The sequence below is a fragment of the Sceloporus undulatus genome, chromosome 5 (genome assembly GCF_019175285.1).
Source record: "Sceloporus undulatus isolate JIND9_A2432 ecotype Alabama chromosome 5, SceUnd_v1.1, whole genome shotgun sequence".
Classification (NCBI taxonomy): Eukaryota; Metazoa; Chordata; class Lepidosauria; order Squamata; family Phrynosomatidae; genus Sceloporus; species Sceloporus undulatus.
In genome coordinates this window covers 43,025,265-43,045,044 of record NC_056526.1, presented here as the reverse complement: position 1 = coordinate 43,045,044, position 19,780 = coordinate 43,025,265, and the positions used below count along the sequence as shown (strand labels likewise).

At 40.4% G+C, this 19,780-nt stretch overlaps 1 protein-coding gene across 10 annotated transcripts in view; it reads right to left on the bottom strand.

Annotated features, from left to right (window-relative positions):
• ANKS1B (ankyrin repeat and sterile alpha motif domain containing 1B) overlaps positions 1–19,780 on the bottom strand; it is a 448,976-nt gene that overhangs the window by 71,706 nt on the left and 357,490 nt on the right. The window contains exon 1 of one of the 10 annotated variants that reach the window (XM_042467956.1): positions 7,621–7,675. The exons of 7 other annotated variants lie outside the window; for them this stretch is intronic. The gene's annotated coding sequence lies outside the window, so the exon portion shown is untranslated. Of the gene's footprint in view, positions 1–7,020; positions 7,075–7,376; positions 7,520–7,620; positions 7,676–19,780 lie in introns of those variants that run through there. 2 more of the 10 variants (XM_042467954.1, XM_042467955.1) reach the window with 2 other exon arrangements.

Sequence of the window (19,780 nt, the reverse complement as noted above, 5' to 3'; positions counted from 1 at the left end):
GAATCGCCGCCACCACACTACATTTTGGCGGTCTGTATCCCACCCAAGTTTACTTTGTTCTACTGATCTCAATGGGGCTTACTCACTAGTGTTTTTATGATTACAGACTTAGTGGTCTTAATTCACTAGAGCAACTGTTTCCTACCTAAGAATGCTTTCTGTCTTTAGTTAAGTGGCTCTTACTGCAATACACAATCAGTTCATCTATGCAAGCATGCATGATATGAAAATGGTCCAAGTATATCTGTACTTAGAGATGGCTTGGAGAGATGTCTCATCCAGCAACAGGGTCACCATAAATTTGGGACAACTCTAGGGCAGTTAACAACAACAGTATCTGTGCTGTAAACTGCTCTTGTAAAGCAGTGATTTTATGGTCACATTCCTTGTTATTAACTTGAAAGTGAATCCACTGAATTATATTTGGTCTTCGGATTTATGAAGAACTAATAAAGCCACTTTACTGCAAGCATGATTCAAGCCAAATATTACCCAGCCACATTCTTACCATACTAATTTGTCTATGTAAACAACTAGCTTATAGCAAAATTAACTGGAATTTGAACAAATGAACTGCAGAACTATTAATTCTGCAGAATAAATAATTGTATAATTATTCTGAATCGAGATTAATATGTTAATTGTTCCTTATAGACTGAGTGTGTTACTGAATGGAAGAAATAATATTTCAACAAGTTTGCAGCTTGAATTATAGCAAGAGGTAAGCATAAAGGTCACTTACAACTGGTTAACCTAATTCTTGTCTATCTCTCAAATGACAGTTCCACTGATGGTGGAGCCCAAGATCCAGAAACTTAGAGGGTTACAAGTATTACTACCTGGGATCAAGTATAATAAAGTATTAAATAACTAAACATTCCTCACACTGTCTCATGATAGGGATGACCTTGATCAAGGAAAACATGCTATTTAATATTTGTATGAAGCTACTGGAATAGATTGCTCAGTGCTTAGGGGCTTGGCATGATAAAAGGACAAGACTGTGCCTTGCTCTACATTTCTTAAAACAGCAAATAGAATCAGATGATGTTGTCCTGTTCAATATCAGTGTCAGGGGATTAAGATGAACATGAATGCAGATAACAAGATGCTTGGAGGGAAGGCCAAAAGGTCTAGGAGTATGCAAACTGATACTGATGGTGCAGGTGCTGCTCTTGGCACAGTTAGGCAGGTTAGATTCACTGTTGGTACTGGCCAGGATCACCTTTTATCACTGAAAATTTTCTTGAGTCAAAATGTTTCTCTGTAGTTTTAGGAAGAACTCAAGAAGAACAGTAGTGCCCTTTATAATGTCTTGTATGTGGAGCTCCCTTGAAAGCAACTCAGAAATTGCAGATTGTGCAGAATGCTACTGGCTTGCTACTGATGATACTGGCAGGTGGATTCTGTGCCAACAGCACTAGCTGTCAATGAACTTCCAGGGGTAATTTGAGGAGTTGCTCCCTACTTTCAAAACTTGTCATGACCCTGGATTGTTATATTTTGTTGTTTCCAACTTATGAAGATCCTAAGATGAACCTGCCATGGAGTTTTCTGAGGCTGAAAGGTATATCTCTCTACATACTGAAAGGTATAGTTTTAATTTAGCTAATTGTTTATGTCTATGAAAGCTCATGCTGCCAACTTCTTTCTTTCAGTTAGTCTCAAAGGTGCTACAAGATCTTTCTACATTAGTACATCAAACATTACTAAAGACTCTGTATGGTGTGGTCTGGGAGAAAGCCAATTGAGGGGGGGACATCATGAGTTACAACCAACCCTAGTGATGGCACTATTCTTATCAAGACAATATTTGGAGAGCCACATGATTTAATAACATCTTGAGGGCCACATGATACTCCATCCCAGTTCTAGATGCTCCATTCAGTCCAGTATTCCAACATGCTATATAATAACACTGTCTCCAGTATCTAACCTAGCATTTCAAGTAATTTGTCATACACATCATTCTTAATAGATTCTGTCTGCCATGAAAGAAAGTGGATAAGGAAAAAAATGTTTTTTAAAGAGGATCTAATGAACTAGAGAAGTATGCAGTGACGAACAGAATCCAGTACAACAATTTAAAAAAACTGGCCAATTGCCTTCATATTGATCTTAAATTGATGTAATTCTAAATTCTATTATTCATCAGAAGGATAAGGTTTTCTGTCCTATTAAACTAGGTATAATTACACACACAAAAGAAATGTATTTTCTTTTGGCACAAGCAGGGAAGCATGTTTAAGGTATTTTTCTCTGTGTTATTGCATTCTAATTTCTCATCACACCAGTGATGGAGATGAGAAATAGAACAAGCAGTGGGATGTGTTTGGAGAGAATGACGAACATATCAAGCGGACACAAATTAGACAAGCAGTGGCAATCTCAGTGTCATACCTGTCTTATAATATCTGGAGAGAATGTTACTGGAATCTCTCTCTCTCACACACACACACACACACGCACACACACACTCTACTATTTCATTTTTAATACTAAATTTGAGATCGCTCACAGCTGATATGCCAACCATTCATAATTTAATTAACCTGACAACAGAAGTCTTCTTCTCTTTTATAACTGCTTTAATTTAGTATTTCCCACTAGACAGCACAACCACAAAATCTCTTCTGTTGGTTAACACTACCAGCGGAGACCCCTTATCCCATGAACATATATGTAAATTTAGGACTGTTAATCCCAGTGTGTGCCACTTTATGCTTATTTAGCTGAAATTCCTTTGCAATTATAATGCCCTTTCTTCCACTGCTGGCTATTCTTTAGGAGCCCTTCACTGTCTCTTTTGTTTTAGCCATGCTTGGCCAGTTTCCTACTTACCTTCAATTTCAGATAATTTATGAACAAATTAAGCAGCAGCAGCAGTTCCAAGACAGATCCTTGAAAAAACCCTACTTATCTCCATTTCAAGAACAGAACTCTTGTCTCATTCAGTTATTTCTCACTTTCTTCTGTTACTTTTGCTTACTACTTTCTGTGTTAATAAATGTGTGTTCTTGGTACATCTTGGCAGAGTGCTATTGTATTAGCATACCTATTAGAGTCACAGCTAGACACCTTAAACCAAGACACATGAAACCTGGCATTCATAAAAATCTGAGAGCATCCACTTCAAGGTCATTTGGATGTTTTGAAAAACAAGAACCAAAAGGAAAAAGCAAATTAAGAAGTTACACAATGGATTATGTCTAAAAAGTAACTTTCCAAGCTTTTCTGAGCCATGAGGGGGTATCTTCACTTATCCAGTGTCTGCTAAGCTGTCTCAGAATATTTTATGTCAAATTCAATCAAAAGCTTTTTGAAAGTCCAAGAAAAAAACCCTGTCAGCTGTTGTTGACATCCTCAAAAAACACTCAAAGCTTAGTGACACACAGCTTATTGTTACAGAAGCCATTACTGGTGAAGACACTGATGACTCCAACTTATGGTGATTCAATTTCAGGGTTTTCTTGGCCACATTTATTTAGCATGGTTTGCTACTGTCTCTGAGGCTGAGAAAGTATGACTTGAGCAAAGTTACCCAGCAGATATCAAACATCTGAAATTATAACTCAATTTTAGACGTTAAAGCACTGGTCTCTGATGTCTTCTCTACCTTTGTACACATACAAAGGAATAACCAGTGTAACAGTTAAATGCTCTTCTTGTGACTAAGCTGGCCTTTTTAAATAGCAAAAGTACATGCCCTTTATACCAGTCAAAATGAGTCAGAAATTTCATTTACATTAATTATTCCAGGACTCTCATTCAACAACTTTAACAAGACTATCTTTATCTGAGCAAGAGGCAAAACTTAACAGTTCACAAGTGAAAAGCTGGCAGAACGCAATCTGGCAGAACACAATCTGTGCACCTATACAAACAGGGGGAAAGTAAGACTTCCCCATTATGAACTGTGAAATAACCGCACCAAATATGATAAGTCAAAATAACCAAGTCTCCATTTTATAGTTTCATTAAAAAATTTATGTAGCCATTAGACTAGAACTTTACAACGTTGTGATAATTAAACATTGCAAGATCAGTAAAATCCTATGTGCTGCATTTTGAGGAACCTTGGGCTTAAATTGAGAAACAGAAATCTACTATGTTGTGATAAGGTTTTACTGTTTTCTGTACCATATTCCTTCAACATATGGTAGCCCTTCCCAATTCATGGGGGATCCGTTCAAAACCCCTGTGGAAATGGCGACTCGCAAATATTTGAGTCCTATTGAAAATAATGGCGGGTGCACCCAAGCTGTGCATGCAGGGCCATGCACAGGCGCCCGCTGCCATTTTAAACCTCCCCTCCTGTGAAGAGCAAGATCGCAGACTCCACGTCCATGAAAAGAGAGGGACAAGGGTACACCCCAACACGTTGGCCAATAATGATTATTAACATAGATATAAAACTGCTGTTGTCCACCTCCTGAAGATACTAACACCTAAGATTACAGTGGGACCTTGTTATCTGCTGGGGTTTGCTTCCAGGACTTCCTGTGGATAACAAAATCTGTAGATGCTCAAATACAATGGCACACTAAAATGATGTCCCTTATATAAAATGGAAAATCAAGGTTTGGTATTGGAAATTTATACATTTTTGGAATATTTTCAAGCCGTGGATGCTTGAATCTGTGGATAAAAAATCCGTGGATAAGGAGGACTGAGTGTAGTTTGTGCCTGTCTGCAAAGCAATATGAGAAATACTTTCTAAGGGACAATAATTGCTGTGGACTGTTATATGTTATATCCCCCATGTTACCGTTTTAAGCTGGATGTTCCTGCCCACGGCACTTGAAGCCATCTCAATTTCATGCACGCTGGAAGAGAAAGTCACTAACTTTCTAAAAATAAAACAGTCCCCAGATGTGTGCTGAACTGCCAATTTGCCTCCAAAGTCATAAGAAAAGACACATAAACATAGGCCCATTCCTGACGGGCAAAAAATATGCGCTCTGTGCGTACTAGGGTTAGAACGGGGCGTCACTTCCTGACGCGCCTAATCCTAATATGCGTGGAGCGCGTAGAAAATGGTGGCACCCTATACAGATGGGCGCCGCCATGACCGCGCCACCTCCAAACAAGGCAGCGCGGAAGTGATGTAGTCACGCCATGCGAGAGTGCCTGGGGCACTCTTTTGGCGGTGCAGGAAGGCGCTCCGTTTCGGAGCTCCTTCCAGGATTTGCGTCGCTGGTGCAGCCTCTACACGGCTGCGCCAACGACGCAAATGAGAAAGGAGCCGAGCGGCCCCTTTCTCTTGGTCCCCGCCGTCGCCGGGTGTCCTTGGGGCTTGAAGCCCCAAGGACACCCATTTCCAGGCCGCAGGGAAGCGGCCTTTTGCTGCTTCCCCACAGCCTAGAAAGCGGCGGATCGGGGCCTCAGAGGCTGCCGTTGTGGCAGCTGAGGCCCCGATCCGGAGGGGAAAGGGCCAGTTACAGGCCGCCCCAAACAGGCGGTCTGTAACGCACCGTAGGCGCTGTATCTATCAAAGAGTTATTGTTTTGTTTGGACAAAACACTTGAAAGCTTCCTACACAGGTTTCTGTGTGACAGAAAACGAGTGAAGTGCAATGTGAGTGGTTGCTCAGAGTCCACAATTTGCAATAAAATAACACTGTGCTGCACACTTCACAGATGATGACAAACATCCTTTTTTTTAGCTCCAAAGGATATATATATATACACACACACACACACACACACACACACACACACACCCCTACCTATCCACCTACAACCGCAAAATAGGAAGCAACCCTCCAGGCTCAGTAAGGACTTCCACTGTCTTAGTCACACTGAAGCAAATGGATTCACACCACTGTGAGCGACGGTTTATAAGGCCTAAGAGAATTCCATTTTACAAACATGCTGTCATACGGCAGCACCACCGCAGTCAGGGAAGCTCACAGAAATGTGCAAATAAAGCTTCGCACATCGCCCGAGACACATACCAAATTGAGTTTATTCGGAAGGAAGGACAAAACGCCAGCTAGATAATCTCTTGTTAAATTTGAAACAGCATCTTCTTCGTGCTGACAGTCTACGACTTCAGGGACAGGAAACGTGAAAGAGACCACCAGATTTCTTTTCAAGAAAAACCAGCAACACACATTTAATCAGAAAAAAGAGAAAACTGCATCCCTATGAACCCGAATTCCTGCATGCCTCCTTGACAAGTTCGAAACCACAAACTGACGCCAGGCCGTCCGAAAGAGGAACTTTGCAATGTCAATGCCGACACAGTCTTTCCAAGGAAGAGGGGGAAAAGAAGGAGGAGGATGGGGAGAGGAAGCATCATCTGTAGGCTGTGAACATGCTGCCTTATGGCTCACAGGGGCGCATGGCTGGAAAGAAGACATCCACTTTTAATCACTGCTGGGGAAAAAATACATGGAAGGGGACAACCTAGAGCTTTCCAAGCAAATCCTGGGCTGCATTCACATTGCAGAAGTGACCCAGGTTTTGACACTGCTTTGAACTACCATGGAATTCTGGGAACTGTAGTTTGTGGTGGCACCAGATTTTTTATGCTGCTCCCCTCTTGGGGTGTGTGCGTGTATACATACACATTTCAGGCTGCAAATGCACTGGAGAAACTTGTTGACATGTTATTCCTTCACGCACTCGAATCTATGAGTCCATCATTTTTGTTGTTATTATTATTAGCCCTCCTCTCCCTGGGGATTGAGGCGGGTTACAGTAAAAGAACACAGTAAAATACACAACAGAGTCCATCATAAAATATCACAATGCCTGCCCCCCCCCCCGAACCCACCACCAACATAAAACATAACATTTAGTTACAATTCAAAACCCAAAAGAAGTTCAGGTTGAAATGACAACCTGCGTTCAGTAACACTAGGCTGGAGTCCATAAGGAACCACTGATCAGAATCACCTGGGTCCAGGATAGCCCTTCTTCCCCATCATTCAGGGGGCAGAATTGAAACGAAAACAAAAGCAGCCCCTGCAGTTGCTTCCCACATCAAACCCAACCGATTCCTTTTTTGTTTTACCTTGCGCCTCCACAAACGAGTTGGTGCCGGTATCAAACCGGGTTAGGATTCTGCAGTGCGGATGCGAAAATACATACATACATACATAAATAAGCTAAGCCCCCCCACCTTCCCTTCCTCCTCCACAAACCCTTCAGCACCTGAGACCCACATCCCTCCCTCCCTCCCTCCCTCCCTCTCTCTCTCTCTCACTCCCTTTTTAGGGCTATTTTTAGTCCCCTTCTTCATTCAGTGACATTCCCCAACATGGAGAGAGGGAGGGAGGGAGGGAGGGAGGGAGGCGGCGACCGTTGGGACCCTCCGAGGCTGGGCTCCTCCGGCCAAGAGGGACCCCTTCTCCTCCTGCTCCTGCTCACCTGGGCGAGGCCCCGTGGGCCGTCTCCTCCCCTCCTGCTCTTCCGCAGCGCCCCTCATCCTCCATCCCTCCGTGGCTGGCTATTGTGGCGCCTCACACACGCCTTTCCCTCGCCTCCTTCCCCGCATCGAGGAGGAGGAGGAGGAGGAAAGGGCGCCCTTCTTCTGGTTCCCTCTCCTCCTTGGCCCCTCAGCCAGGAGGAGGGCCTGGGCCGCCTTCCCTCCCTCCTTCTCTCACTCACTCACCGGCTCCGCGATGGCGGCGCTGGGTCGCCGCTCTCCCGCTGCTGCGCCTGCAGCCTCCCCCTTCTTCCTCCCCTCTTCTCCCTCCCTCCCTCCTCTCCCCGCATCCCTTGTTACTATGGATATTCTCCTCCGTGTAGCTCCGTCCTCCGCCTCCTGCGACCGGGAGGAGGAGGAGGAGAGAGAAGCGAGGGAAGGGCCCTGCCTCGACTGGAGCCCACTGAGGGCACCCAAACGGCCCTCGCAGAGCAGCCCCTGGCGCCATTTTGGCCTCAGGCGCCTGAGAGGCCTAGGAGCTTGTTTATCACACATTAAAGAGTGGAGCTTATCACACAGGAGGAGTTTCTCTTAATGAAAACAAAGTGGGGCCAGAATGCATTCACATGAATTCACTGCTAGTTCTGCAAATTTACATGAATTCGAATTGTGTTCAAGCTGACTTCCCATTGCCCCAAAATAGCATGCCATTGCCCAAAATTGCGTGTGAACACCTCTCACACAATAACATGAAACCCCATGATGGCATTCGGACTGACTTCCCATTGCCCAAAATTGCGTGTGGTAGTCTATCACGCAATAACATGAAACCCCATGATTGTGTTCGGATTGCCGTTGGACTATACTCCCAATTTCCCTTGGCTGATAAACTCCAGTGACTAAAGCGTGTTCAAAGCACTGTCCCCCAAACAAAGCAGGAGCGGTGAGGAATTGCACAAATGATTATCACACGCGACGACACAAATAAGGCGAAATAAGTAAAAGGATGAGCTGCTCTTAATTGTGGGTTTTGTGCAGCATTGTGTGAAATTGTATACGCAATTTCCCAGGATATTAAGATAAACTCCCGATTTCCTTCACATGATAAACTCCCCTAGTTAGGATCCCACCAAAAGCCCCTCTGAACTCCTGTATTCGTTGTATGTAAAGAGAACTGGCGCAGGTGGATAGTGAAGGAAGCAGACAGGAAATCAAGTCAACTCATTTGAAATGTGCTGGAGATGAGAACTTAGGACCCCATAGACAGCCAAGAAGACAAACAAATGGCTTCTTGAACAGATCGGACCAGGGCTCTCCTTGGAAGCAAAGATGATCAAGTTGAGGCTATCGTACTTTGGCCACATAATGAGAAGGCATGGATCACTAGAGAAAACAATAATGCTAGGAAAGGTAGAGGGCAGAAGAAAGAGAGGAAGACCACAAGGCAGATGGATAGACTCAATTGGGGGGTTGTGGGCAAGGGCTTGCAAGATCTGGGCAAGGCAGTGGAAGATAGGGATTCTTGGAGATGTCTCATCCACAGGATCGCCATGAGTCGGAACTGACTCAAGGGCAGCTAACAACAACAACAATCAGACTGGTTTGAGTGTTGGGCTAAGACTCTGGGAGACTAAGGCCCTTTCTGTCTGGGTTAATGTTGGGTTAACCCAGGTGTCGTCTAATAATAAATCCGCTTTTGTGAGGTTTTTTTTTTTTACTTTAAATCCTGTTTTTGCACAGGATCCCTCCCGTGTGATAAACTCCTAAGAGGAGGTAGCAAGTAGCAAACCCTCTCAGAATAGATCTTGCCAAGAAAACCCAACAATAGGTTTGTCTTAGGGTTGCCATACACAGTGACAACAATCTAAGTTGGGATCCAGACTTAAAATACAGGGCAAACTGATATATTGTTAACTACCTCCTGTTAACTACCTCCTGCTGCCTGCAATGACACTAATTTCTGAATAAGGAGTCCCAGATCCATTTCAGTCTGTCTTCAGCCTTGGGTTTGGGACTACATTTCCTCTGATGGACGGAGGGTGCCTTGGGAGAAAAGTAGAGCAGTGCAACCATGCTAATTCTCCTAAATTTATCAGTCTCATTATGCCATAAACCATGGCCTCTTTGCAGACTGCCTGTTGGATATGGCAATTGCCTTTCCTGTTGTGGATTTATTCACAGCTACTAAGTCAGTTCCAGTGAGTGGTGCTGAGGGACTCTTGATCTATTGTTGTCTGCCTTCAAGTCATTTTTGACTTATGGTGACCCTAAAATAAAGCTAGCACAGGGTTTTCTAGGGCTGAGAGGTCACCCGGTGGGTTTCCATGGCAGAGCAGGGAACTGAATTCTGCTCCCTACAGTTGTAGTCCAGTACTCAAACCACTACACCATGGTGCCTCTCTTCAGCTATAACACAGCATTTATGCTATAGCAAGGATGGGGAACATGACTCCCATTATGGGCCGACTCCTGACAATATATGGAGGACCACATGTTTCCCACCTATGTATTGCAGTGTCCCTTGGGGCTTTGTTTTGTCACCCGTGCTGTTTGACATCTACAAGGGAAAGTTCCCCAGAGATATTAGGTCCCATCAATCAGCAGACGCAACTGCTTTATATCTCCTTTTTAGTGAGATCAGGCACACTAGAGAAGCTTTAAAGATGTTGCCTGAGGTCAATAATGAGTAGGATGAGGGCAAATAGACTGAAGCTCAGTTAAGATAAACTGGGGATACAGATTAGTGGATACAAAAAAATTAGAAATACACACCGCAGTTACAACCTTATTAGGCCAATCAAAAGCCACAAAACAATATGCAATATATCTCCAAGATATTGTCTTATGTGCATTCAAATATTCCAAAATCCAATATATATCTCTATCTATCTATCTATCTATCTATCTATCTATCTATCTATCCAAAGTCTAAAATACTTCCAGTCCCAAGTATTTCAAATAAGGGAAACGACCTGTAGTAAAATGGTGTTTCTTATAGAAAATGGCAAAATCAAGGTTTGCTTTTTGGAATATATATATATATATATACCACCTGTTTTAAAGCTGCACATGGTGGAATCCGTAGATGCATAATCTGTGAACATGGAGGGCTGATGGTATAGGTCAGGATATAAACCTTGGCTAATTTTAAGGCTGAATTAAGACACTCTTGTTTAGGGAGGCATTCCAGATTACTGGTTGTTAATCTGCTGCTTATTTTGTTTTGATTGTATGCTAGTTAGTATTATTTTAGAGATACAGTATTTTAATCATGTAATGTTGTTGTTTTAGATTGTACGCTGCTTTGACAGATTCTTTTTCACCTTATTTTATTTGACCCTTACTATGTAAAGTGCTATACAAACTTTACAGTGCACTATAAATAAATGTTAATAATAATAGTAAATAGTTTGAATAAATGTGTAATAAACTCCTCTATTATAGGGTACTGAAGAAGGAAAGTGGGTGAGATGTTCAATCACAACTGTAGAAAACAATGAGGTGTGGTGGTTTGAGCGTTGGAATAGGACTCTGGAGGAATAGACTAGAATCCCTGCTCTGCTGTGAAAATTTACTGGCTGACCTTGGGCAAATCACTCTCTCTCAGCCTTAAAGGAAGGCAATGGCAAACCTCCACTGAGTAAATCTTGCCAAGAAAGATTCACCTTGACACTCATCATAAGTGCCTTATGTTGCAAGCATCTTGAAGGCACACAACAACAGAATTCCATCTGGGCCATGTCATCAAGCAGATTGCATGGCATCTCCTAGGCCAGATGCACTCTAAGGAGGGCACAACTCAATGCTGTACTTCTACTGGTGGAAGAGAGGGAAAGAGGAAAGGAGAGAAGGCAGTCTCCCCTTCCCACACTGTAGGCTCCCATGCACTCCCAAAAACTACTGGGAAAATCTCTGGAACCAATTTGTGGGAAAGTGCCAAAGATTACAGAGAAGGGAGAAGGAAGTCCTGTGACACCAGCTCAATACTGGATTTAGGCATAGATCAGAGTTCAATCAATCATGAAAACAAATACAGCAATATATGGTCCATCTCCTTATTCACTACCCATGCACTGTATCCATTAAATACAAGTGGGACACTAAGATGTACCATTTAAATCTGTCTCAGATTATATGACTGGCAGCACATGGGTTCTCCAGCCCTGCCTAGATATTGTGGTGATTGAACTTGGAACCCTTGTTTGCAAAGGATGTGCTTTTGCCCTTTCTCATTTATCAGACAATGAACATGAGCGCCTTTGTAAAACAGATTTTAGTTGGCCCCAAACAGTCTGCATATCATTCTACAGATGGACACTCCCTGGATTTTTATTTTCAGTTAGCAAATGCTGCTGGCATTGACCTTCCAATAAGTATTATGTCACAGGCATGGAGTGAACGTAGGGACCCTAAAGCAATCAATTTCTAAGGCTGTGAAGTAGGTCAAAGTCTGGCAGGAATGGATACAGGTTCTTCAATGCAGGGTTTTACATCTGTTGGGAAACTTGCAGTGTAGTCAAAGTAAATAACTACTTGCTCACCTTTATCCTGTTGAAATTAACTAATTTTGCTATGCCTATTCTGTGCTTCTAAATACACAGGCCCAGTGATGCGAATCCCTTCCTACCCATCCCTAAGAGAGAGGACCCAAGAGTAAAGGAGTAGAATATTGACCAGGAATGGGTGCTTACATATGGAGAAAAGCAAGAAAACACATTTTCTCTCTGCAACAGTTTCTTTTCTTTCAGTCAAACAACTTTGTTCTACATCAGTGTTTAAATAAATCTTTGCACATCTAAAATTCAAGAATCAAACAGCTACATGTAAGGATCCCACAGGATTATTTACTTCAGTAAATGTATTCCATTTAGCAATAGCAAGATGTCCAATAATTATAAGAAAAACCTAGCAAGGAAGTTAATTGCCTGGAAATTTTGCTTCCATGGAAATTTGAGAATGGGCCAGCACTTGTCTTTTCTTATTCAATCTTTTCACCGTAATGATTACTTTGTAAATTGAAGGTAAGCAGATCATGAGAATGAGATTAAATTAAACATTGACACATTTTGATCCAATGACAACATTTACTATCTAAAATTTACATTTGTTGGTCCCATCCTTTTTCAAGTACTGTATGTACTTGCTCTACTAAAGACTCTGGCACCAACTGTTAGCTTTCTTCGTGTTTATGCTCCCTTCAGCTTTCTTTGTTGCTCTTTCTCTTGTCAAACAAAATTATTCTTTACCTTAATGTGATCATATTCTTCTTCACTTTAACAAATTATTCATTATCAATTCCCCTTTTCACTGTTCTCCCTCTCCTTTTTTCTTTTGTCTCCCCAAGACCTTGAGCCACTCAATTGCAGACAAAATTATTGTTATTCTTTTCCCAGTTCTTCACTGCATTCTTTCCTTCCTCCTTTTCGGGGCTACTCCTCATTTAGCACCTTCCCTTTGGTTCCCTCTGAAATATCTTCTTCTGCCTAATCACTAAATTTAGTCCCTTGACCCAGTTAATCTATAAAGTTCATTGCTCTTACACTTATTCCTTTCCCCCATTTTTCTTCTGTACCCTTTGCCCCCCCCCCCCCAAAGATTGATTCTATTTCTGCTGTCCTTTTGTGTTAAACTGGGTTTGCATTTTCTGGGTTTCCATTTAATCTTGCTTTCAGGTTTACTGTTCTTATTACTCTATCTGCTAGAAATGACCTACCAGTCAGAGTGGTAAACAATGAGGGTATAGGAAAGAGTCATAGTACCCCAATGATAGCAAAATAGCACAAAAGTTGTTATTTATTAAAGCTTTGGAGGCATAATTTCCATATGAATAATTTCATATTGTTTTAACTTTTTAAAATAAACAGTCCTAAGTGTTAAATGACTTAAAATATTTTTAGCCTTTAAATTAATCTTATTGTTTTAAACTGGTTTGAATTGTTTGGATTCATTTCATTGTAAAATGCGTTGAGGTTCAGGGATATGGGGAGGGATATATATATATATATGATATATATATAATATCTTTTAAAGGAGTTGTTCATCTTCTTTTTCACAGCTAAATAATCCTGAAGGCTTTGTCTTCTGCCCTCTTCTGATTACTATATATATATATATATATATATATATATATATATATATATATATATCAGCACTGAGTGAAGGACTTGGCAGACACATTTTTGCCTGGGAAACTGTCCAATACCAGATTTCAAGTAGGACACACACCTATGGTGACTGCCCAGCATACTGTTGGATTAGGCTCACTGTGGCCAACATTTCCTCTGCTTCACTCCCCCTGCCCCCGCCACTATGCCAGTTATTCTGAATAACCTAACATATTCTTTACTCATTTCAGACAGACCATTTTTGTACCATGATTTATCATCACTATGGGGACATTCTTTGAAATAAAAGATAGCCATCCATCATGATGTAGCACAGTTCCGATGAAATCATTTTACCTTAAATTAAAAAGAAATGCTGGGAAGCAGCTGAGCATAATGGGTGAGGTTTAAAAAAGATAAACTTTTGCCCACCATATCTTTAATAGTAAGCTCACTTGTCACTAAAAATCTTTGGAATTCATTCATTCCCTCTCTAACTCATTTACACACAAAGTTGTGTATATGCCCTCCTATTCAGGGAGAACAGATGGTTCTGAGAAAGGAATATTCAGGTCATTTCTACTATATATGCTACCTCTTGCTTCAGCTTTATTACCACTTCTATGCTGATTTATTGTTGTTTGCCTTCAAGTCATTTGACCCTAAAGCAAACTTACCACAGGTAAGATTTGGCAAGGTTTGTTCAGAGGGAGCATGCCACTGCCTACCTCTGTGACTGAAAGAGTGCAGTTTGCCCATGGTTACCCAGTGAGTTTCCATGGTAGAGTAGATCTCCCACAATTCTTGTACAACACTCAGACCATTATACCATTATCAGCTCTCTCCATGTTGATTACTTCCAATTTTATTTTTCTTTATCCAACTGATCTATGGATCATGATAGTTGGATGGTAAAATGTAAACTTTCAAAATAGCTACTGACATCACCACCTCAAATAAAATTTAAATATATGCAAAAATGTTCAGATCAGAGCCATGAAATTTTTACCAATATGTACTATTATTATATACAATTACATTCAATTATGTTTATACATTTTAGCTGTTTTGATGTTTGCTCTTCTACCTGCCTAGTTTTTTTTTTTTTTAAATCAGAGATATAGTAGAGGCAAAATAATAAGATTCGGTTTCACAGACGATAAGCAATTGTTATACCCTTAAATAGTGATAGAATCAATACCCAGATAACAGGTACAGTATATAACAAATGGGAGCAAACAACTGAAAACTATATTTCAAGGGAAAGCTGAAATAAAACTTGTTGCATCCCCTCTGTTTTAGGATTTGGGTCTCACCCCAACACTCTCCTTTCAAGATTTCATTTCTGAGTCACTCCTAATTTGTGCTCAGTTGTCATCATCATCGTTGTTGTCATCATTACCCTCATTGCCACTGCTGATACTACTATTTATACCCTGCCTTTAAAAAGATCAACAACAGCCGCTGGGACTCAAGGCACCTTTATGATGTAATTTAAACCTTTTTTAAAACTCTGGTACAATACTCAGAATTGAATACCTTTAGAAATAACTACAAACCCCTAATTTTTTTTAAAAAAACCATATTTATCATCAAATCATTCTGGAAAAGCTATTATTTGCTTTCTTTAGACAAAGACCCTTAATGAAGCTGCAAACAGTATATTTCTTTAATCACACTGTTCTATGTTCTGTAAATCCTAACAGGCTACAAATCTTGCACTCTTGATTACTCAATTATTAGAATAAAAATATCATGCATATATTCAAGAGCACCTCCTTGAGTACCCCTATACCTCATGACATATTCATTTATTTATTTTATAACCTCACTCTCCTAGTGCAGAATCTAATTTGGCTTACAACATAGATCAAAACTAAAATTAATCAATTGTAATAGTGAAAAATACACAAATAAGTAAATTATATTTTTTAAAAACTACTGAATTAAAAACAGTTTAAAGGCATTTAAAACATAACAGATGAGGAAAAAGAACAGCACCCCACATTAAGAAATCTTTTGTAAGAATTAGTTAATAAGCAAAACCCTATTATTTCCATGTTATTTCTGCCTCTTGGACCAAAATTTCTGTTAAAAAATCATGCTCAAGAGCACATTGATTTTGTTCACTGAGGTATGCCTGTAGCTTTCAAGGCAAGGAAAGTAATATTTCCCTCTATATTCTGCACTAGTTGAGCCTCATCTAGAATACTGCATTAAGTTCTGCACACTGCATTTTAAGAAAGATATAAAAAAAGATGAAGCAGGTTCAGAGAAATTCAGAGTGGATAAACATCAGTGGTTTTTTAAAAATAAAAAAATGTTTCTTTAATTTAAATTAGATTTGTTAAAAATTTAAATTGGATTTTTTAAATTAAATGCTTTTTGAGGGAAAATCTGTTTAAAGATATAACTGTAAAACTAATCTGAAAAGTTGTTATTCTAAAAATGAAACCTTAATTTGGTTGTAAATATTAAGTCTATACCAACAAGAATGAGTCTTCAGTAACTCTGAGTTGTGTAAAATATGTATTAAGTTCACAGTGAGGATGAGTGCCATTTTTGTGTATGCGGGGAAATCACATAATTAAATTGAGTATTTCTGAATAGTGATTTAAATTGTGATTTAAATCATGATTTAAATCAAATTGATTTACACCAAACCCTGGAGAAAAGCAGCAAGGATGATAGGAGGTATGAAGAACAAAACATGAGGAAAGGTTGAGGGAATTGGGCACGTTCAACCTTATGAAGGCTGACATGACTGCACTCTTTAATTATTTAAAAGGCTGTCACAAAAGGGGGGGAAGGGCAAGTATGTTCTCCACTACTCTAGAGGGTAGAAACAGGTATAATGGTTTTAAGTTACAATGCAGCATATATCTATTGAACACTAGAAAGAACATCTTGATGATAAGAGTCAATGGAACCAATTACCTACAGAGACAGTATGGTCTCCTTCTTTCGAAATCTTCAAGAAGAGGCTGGACAGCTATCTGCTGGAGATGTCCTAACTGAAGTTCCTGCATTTAACAGGGAGTTGTACTCAATGGGCTATTAGCCCCTTCCAACTCTATGGTTCTCTGATTCTATGTAATGCAAAACATGTACAGTCAGCCCTCCTTATCCACAAACTGTTTTATCCACAGCTTCAAGCATCCACAGCTTGAAAATATTTTTAAAATATAGACATTCCAAAAAGCAAACATTGATTTTGCCATTTTATATGTGGGATACCATTTTACTATGCCATAGTATTTAATGGGACTTGAGCATCCATGGATTTTGGTATCCATAAGGGTCCTGGAAGGGCCAACTATATCACCAGAGTGAGATCAGATCTCCGGGAATGGGTGCAGCAAGTGCACTAGTTTCAACTGTATAAATGCATTCCTAGTTTCATGGGCATCCAGGACCAGGGTTGCATAAAGAATACACCCAAATGATGAACCTGAAATTTCAGGGGGGTGAGGTGGTTTATAACCAAACATCCAGCAACAAATGAATCCCTCTTCCCTAATCTGCCTCATGACTGATCAAGAGCACCTCTAGGCTTGCCTGGACTGTGGCATATAAACAAGATTCTCTGAATAGGTAATGGGGAATTCTAGCTCAAATAAAGCTACATGAACAACTCTCCTCAGTTCTTGCTAAATTTTAATAAATCCTTCTTCTTTATTTATTTGTGAATTACACAGTACACACTATTTCTCAGTTCACCAATAGTTCTCACTAAAGTTTAGTTTAACTATGCAAATAGCTCTGTAGGTGGGCACTTCAAAATGCAACCCTATGAAGACAGCTCCTGCGGCAAACTATTTGTATAAAGTAGCTCTTCATGTGGTCTGGTGATTTCAAGTAGGCAAATGGAGACTTAAGAAAAAAGAAAGAAAAAAAGGTGGCATACTGAAATGGCAGAAACTGCAGCAGTCACATAGAGAACTGTCTCAAATAAATGACTTGTCACAGGGAGGTGCTACCATGCAGTTGCATTTCAAGCAGCCAATTGCACAGTAAGTTGCATGCAAAAACTGAACTTTAATCAGTGTCTGCTAAATTTTGTTTGTTGTTGTTAACTTTCTTCGAGTAGACTCTGATTCATTGCGACCTTGTGGATTAGACATCTCCAAGACCCGCATCTTCCACTGCTTTGCTTAGCTCCTGCAAACTCAGGCCTGTGGCCTACCTGACTGAGTCTAACCATCTGGCATACAGTCTTCCTCTTTTTCTACTACCTTCTATCTTCCCTAGCATTATTGTCTTTTCTAACAAATCATGCCTTCTCGTGATGTGGCCAAAATATGACAGCCTCAGTTTCATCATCTTGGCTTCCATGGGAGAGGTCAGGTTTAATCTATTCAAGGACCCATTTGTTTTTCTTTTTGGCTGTCCATGGTATCCTCAGCATTCTTCTCCAGCACTACATCTCAAATGAGTTGCTTTTCTTCTTATCTGCTTTCTTCACTGTCCAGTTCTCACATCCATACTTAGTGATGGGGAATATAGTGGCTTGGAAAATTCTAACTTTCAGCATATGCTGAAAGCTGAGCAGGGAGGAAGGGGTGGCACGTTCCATAGGGACAAGTCGGGTGCGTGCCTGTGGCGCACGTGCACCTCCGCGCTGCCGCATGCACGAGCCTCATTTATTTAAATGCGGCTCAAGTATACAGGGGAGTCTGGAATGGATCCCCCGCATAAACAAAGGGTGCACTGTATATCTTTACACTTTAGGATCTGTCTAATTCTTTCATAGCTGACCTTCCCATTCCCAGTCTTCTTCTTATTTCTTGGCTGCAGTTTCCTTTCTGATCCGTGTTTGATCCCAAGGTATAGGAAATCTTTTATCTATTTTGATTTCCTCATTATCTAGGCTGAATTTATGTAGCTCCTCTGTGGTAATTATTTTTGTTTTCTTGATATTAAACAATAACCCTTCCTTTGCACTTTCTTCTTTCACTTTCTTTAGTAATTGTTCCAAGTCTATGATGCTTTCTACTAGCAGCATGGTGTCATTCACATATCTTAGATGGTTGATGTTCCTTCCTCCTGTCTTCATTCTTTCTGCTTCTAAGTCTAAACTTGCTCCTCGTATGATGTTTATGCATGAAAGTTGAACAAATAGGGTGATAGAATTGGGAACCATTCTGTTTCTCCATATTGTATTCTAACAGTAGCCTTTTGCCCTAAGTACAGATTTCTCATCAGGACTATCTTAAAGACATACACTCCCATGTCTTTAAGAGCAATCCATAGCTTTTCATGATCTATACAGTCAAAGGCTTTTATATTGTCTATTAAGCACATGCTGACTTTCTCCTGGAATTCCTTGGTGCACTCCATTAACCATCATTTTTTTGCTACGTGGTCCCTAGTGCCTCTGCCTTTCCTGAATCCTGCTTGCACCACTGGGATTTCTCTCACCATATATGATTGGAATCTATGTTGCAGAATTTTAGGCATAATTTTGCTTGTATGGGAAATTAAATGCTATGATCCTATAGTTGCAACAGTCTTTTGTGTCTCCTGTTTTGTGGATGGAAATTAATATTGAATGTTGGCCACCATTTTGTTTTCTATATTTGTGGGCATATTTTAGTTGATTCTGCCATGTAATTTTACATATAAAATGTAAATTTTACATATACCCAATTCTATTTAACACCTATAAAGTACCTACAATCATCAAAATGATCCACAGATATTAAAAAGTACAATGCCTTGGTCTGTATGGTCAGATCTGACCGGCATGGAACAGGAATGGGGAGGAAAGAGAAATGCATGCAGCAAATCAGCTGTTCTTTTGTCTACTGATGGTCTGGCATGTTGGTTCTTTCCTTGTCATGATAGTTAATAAAATAAATCTAATGACAGATGTGATGCCCATGAATTATATGTCCCAATTCCAACTTAATGGAACACTTGTACAACTGGGCAGTGTAACTGCTGATCCGCAAAATAGTTTTAGTGCGATGCGAATGTAAATCTAACCTAATATGCCAGTTTCAGAAAAATACATGCAGATGCTTCATTTTAAGCAGATTGTTCTTCTGAGAGTGCTCACAGCAGGATGGCTTCAACACTGTATGTTTCTCACTTTTATGAGTACTAAATTTACAGAATCAAAACATTTACTGCCTTCTCCTTTTGCATGCAGAATCATTTATGCATCCCATCCCCCAAATGCTAACTACAGATAATTTTGTTCACAAAGGATCCTGGTGAGTTCCTATTAGAGATGTGGCAATCAAAGCCTTAATGATGTCTTAAACCAGTGAAAGATTTTGAAAACCCAACAGTGAATG